The sequence below is a fragment of the Tupaia chinensis genome, unplaced genomic scaffold, assembly GCF_000334495.1.
Source record: "Tupaia chinensis unplaced genomic scaffold, TupChi_1.0 Scaffold000113_1, whole genome shotgun sequence".
Classification (NCBI taxonomy): domain Eukaryota; kingdom Metazoa; phylum Chordata; class Mammalia; order Scandentia; family Tupaiidae; genus Tupaia; species Tupaia belangeri.
In genome coordinates, this window is record NW_006159577.1 from 2,888,380 (window position 1) to 2,892,923 (window position 4,544).

A 4,544-nucleotide genomic window follows, 5' to 3' on the forward strand; every position below is an offset into this window, starting at 1 on the left:
CCAGCTTCTCTGAGCCTCCCTCTGTGGCCTGCAGACTGTCTCTCCAACGGCAAAGAAGCAGCCGCTCTGATAGAGGGAGGGCTTGTGGTCTCTGGCCCTGGGTGACTGTGATCATCTGAGATAAGGTTTGGGACTGGCAGAGAGAGAGGCCAGCATGGCAGAAAAGCCTGCACATTTCAGTTTTGCAGTGTGACTCTCCTGTGCAGACCTCTCCTTTGCTCTGCACAAAATGGGCACTTCCTCGATTCACCCTGCGACACTGATGGAGAGCCCACTGGATGGGGCTCAGGTGAGGCCCTGGGGTGGGTTGAGGGCTGATGTCAACCTGCACTCTGAGAAGGCAGGACCTGAAACTTGAGTGGAGATAGGCCCAAGCTGCTACCAGGAAGCAGGAACAGGGCAGTGGGGAGAAGGGAGAACAGAAAAGGGGGAAGAGCTAGCATGAAGGGAATCGAGGTCACTACTAGGGGCCACGATGTTTGACACCACTGGGATCTTCTGGGATAGGGACAGAATTGTCCCTGGGAAAGTCAGAGGCAGGACCAATTCACCCACTGGCACCCACCCCTCAACTCCTCCCCTGTTGCCAGAGCTTTGACCCTGGGGCTCAACCACCACATGTCTGGTTGGGTGTGCTGGGCCAGGGCAGGCTCCATGTGCTTAAAGACATGCATGACAGTGGTGTGAAGGGAATGCTTTCAGGCCAGGTGACACGAGGTCACCTGGCTTCTGTCACCGAAACATGGCCGAGTCAGAGGTGGGCCCAGAGGGGTCACAACAGCACCAGGTCTGTCTGCCACTTACCCCTGTCTGTCTCCAAGGTGAAGTGAGATTGGAGAGCCTCTACCTGGGGCCAGGGGGAAGGGCAGGAAGAAACCACAAAAAGGGAGCCTGATCTTCTCATCTCATGGTGTGCTCTCCTGTGACTTCCTCAGCAGCCCAGTATTCATTGTCTAGTAACTCTTGTGACAACACAGAACCTTGGGACAGACAGTTGAAAGGGACCACTTTTGGAAAATGTGCTCTGAGGTCCCAGCTCCCTGTTGCTCCCCTTCCTGGGAGGAAGTCAATATAGTACTAGAACATTTATAAGAAGGGGCTGAGTAATGATTTACTCATCGCCTTTAGACTCAGGAAGTCTTATCTGGCTTCTTGAAAAATTGTAAGTTAGGAAATCAAGCAGGACTTTTTTCCGTAGAAACCAAATTAGAGGCATTGTAGGTGGCGGGCTGGTAGGATGGCTGATGAAGAGGAGGACCTGACTTTTGAGGAAGAAAATGAAGAAATTGGAGGAGGTGCAGAAGGTGGACAGGGGAAAAGAAAGAGACTTTTTTCTAAAGAATTATGTTGTATGATGTAGGGGCTTGGGGATGACCAAAATCCTTACCCTGAGTCAGTGGATATCCTTGAAGACCTTGTCACAGAGTTCGTAACTGAAATGGCGCGCAAGGCCCTGTCAATTGGAAGACAAGGTCGAGTACACGTTGAAGATACTGTGTTTTTGATTCAAAAGGACCCACGGAAGTTTCCAAGGGTTAAAGACTTGGCTACTATGAATGAAGAATTGAAATGAGCTAGGAAAGCATTTGATGAAGCAAACTATGGATCTTGACATGTTTTGTACTTTCTGACATTTCATTATCTTTTGGAGAAACTGTATTGGCTGTTTTCTACACTAAAGGTCCGGATACCTAGCTATGTCAATGAAAGTTGCAAAAACACAAAGTTTGCGGTTTTATTTTCATGTCTTGGGTTTTAGAGTGATATCTGAACCTTAAACCTGTCTTTAAGTGACCATACTTAATTTCTTATTGGATTTTAATGACCACACATTAGTTAAAATACCTTGCAAGCCGTGCAGTTCCTGTTAACTTTGCGTATCTAAAGGATAAAGTAGTGTTTATGTGTTGGGTCTATCTGGGCCGCTGTAAGCTGTACTGTAGCTGTTTAACATGTGAAATCTAAAGGACGCCTTTGGTGGCCATAGTTGACATAGGTGCTTCTCGTATTCTGAAGTTTTTAAACAGTAGTCTGAGAGGCTAATAAAGATAATAAATTGGTTTATGTTTCCTTTTAAAAGATGATATATGAAAATACAGTGGTTTTTTTGTAAGAGCATTTGTCTTAAAAGATAATATTCTGTTTTTCAGATCATGGAAATTATTTTATTTGGATAAACTGAAAGTGCTTCAGTGTTGGAAAGCTTTTTTGATTTAAAACCTTTTGGGGTTTATAACATACTACTTGTTAAAATTTAGGAGAACTCACTCATTTTCCCTTATCAGATTTAAAGCTTCTAAAAAAGAAATGCTTTCAGTAGCAAGAATGACATTGCTTAATAGGCAGGATAAACATTCAGGGAGTGTTTTATTAACATATTGGTACTTGTTCATCGTGAAAAGCGTACTTGACTAAAAATGTATGTGGCTATGAAACTACGTTTGTAGTTCAGGATATACAAGTTTTGTGTGTGTTTAGCTTTTTGTATCAAACTATTGCACTTAACCTAAAATAAGGATTAAAATTGCATTTAAAGAGAGAAACGAAAAAGAAATCAAATTAGAAATATAGTTCTTAAAAGTGTGCTCATGAACATGTTAATCTAAACCTTGAAATGAGCCCCACCAATGCTGCAGGAATGATCCTTGGAATCTGGTCGCTGTCCAGGTTAGTGGAAGAACACCCCCTCACACCTGGTGTATCTGGAATATGCATTTGTGAGGGGTCCCCAACTGCGGGAAACTGTGTTCAGAGAATGTGTGTCCTCAGTATCCCGCCAGTTCCAGTGAACACCAGTGTCTCTCTGTGGCCAGTGGAGCACTGTGGACCCAGAATCCCTGTGGGGGTAGCACTAATTCTCTGTCACGGGGGGCTGCTTCCTGGCTGAAGGGGCCTGAACTTCCTGCTCTGCAGTGTGTGATGTCAACATAATTCAAGAGAAATATGTGTCCTTTCAGGAAGGGGAAGGACAGGAAGGGAACGCAGGTGCAGAGGAAGGAGTCTCTGGGTCTGTGGGAGGATAGAGCAGGGGTCACCTGCTGTGGACTGGGTCTGAGGCAGCCACTTGGGAAGCCCTGAAGTTTTGGGTATGGTATTGGAGCTGAGAGTCAGGCAAGGCCGTGGGGGTGCGTGGTTATCAGGGTCAGGGCTGCAGCAAGAAGGTCTGGGCGAGGGTAGGGGCAGCAGAGGCAGGAACAAGGTCTACAATATCAAACTCTTGCTCTATAGTTCTGGGAAGGAATCAGTTCCCTAGCCCTTACACTGGTGGAGACCCAGCAGACACATACACTTGATTCTTAAACAAGCACACAGATAAAGAAGAGCATTTGTATACAAGCCAGAATTTTGATTTAAACAAGATCCCACTGCCTTGTGCGGGGGACAATATTTTTTAAAAAATGTTATTTGTTATTATTATTTTAAAATTTGCTATAGGGCATGTATGCTCATGAAAGAGAGAGAGAGAGAGAGAGAGAGAGAGAGAAAGCAAGTTGTCTGGTCTGGGACACAAACTGCAGTCGATCATGTGGGAGTCCAGCGTCTTAACCACCATGCGACCTACTGGCCCCAAGGACAATCTTGAAAGAGAGGTGATTTAGGAAGAAGGGGTCAAGTCCTGTATGAGGTTAGGTGTGTTGTGGAGGTGGAGAAATAGAAAACTGGGCCAGCAGCGCAGAAAAGAGGGGCTCTTCTGCTCACCCACGCCCTTCTGGTGGGGGAACCTCTGAGACCATAGCTGATCTCTGGGACCAGCCCTTCCTGGGCCATGGTTCATTGGATGAGGAGGAGGCTTGATCCAGGAGGAGCCAACAGATCCATGTGGGCAATTTGGGACTGGGAGCAGAGATGTTGGTCAGTTGGACGGGGCACCGGAACTGGGGCAGCCCTGTTTGAATGCTTGAAGGCAGGTGCAGAGGAAGGAGATCTGTAGGTGAGGGAAGGTGGCTAGAGAGAGGCCAAGGTGGGAAACTCTACAGCCTTGGCCTGGGTGGTGGGTGGGGCTAGAGAGGGCCCCTGCCTCCTCCCAGCCAGCATCAGGTCTCCTGTACCTGTGCTTCCTGCCCACAGTACTTTGGTTCCTGGATATATATCCCAATGCCTCTGGTCGAAGTCCACTTTTGTTAGCTGATCTGAATAGACTTCAGTTACTGACATCTTAACAAGTCTGAGAGAGCCAGAGTCTTCATTGTCATATCAGGGAGGAGGAGAGGGCAGGATCTGAGGTTGGAATGGGGGGAGTGGTTCGATTACTTTCTGCTTGACTGACTCATGTTGGATCCCACCAGCAATGTTGGCACTACCCATGGAGAAGGACAGACCAAGTTGGTGTCCACTCAGTGGAGAGTGACCCCAGTGACATGGATGCCTGAGCCCCTGGCATGTGGGGAAGGACCAAAAAAGTCACGCATTCAGCCTGGGGAGAAGCAGAGTCAAAAAAGGACATAAAAGCATTTTTGATGTTTAAAGACTTGTTGGGGAAAGACAGGAGACTGTGTTTTCTGTGCTCTCCAAGGGTATTAGTCAAGAGTCTGCTTTTGGCTCAG

At 47.0% G+C, this 4,544-nt stretch overlaps 1 pseudogene; it reads left to right on the forward strand.

Moving 5' to 3' along the window:
- Positions 1-1,215: 1,215 nt before the first annotated feature.
- On the forward strand, positions 1,216-1,612 carry LOC102469381 (transcription initiation factor TFIID subunit 13 pseudogene; annotated as a pseudogene).
- The last annotated feature ends 2,932 nt before the right edge of the window (positions 1,613-4,544 follow it).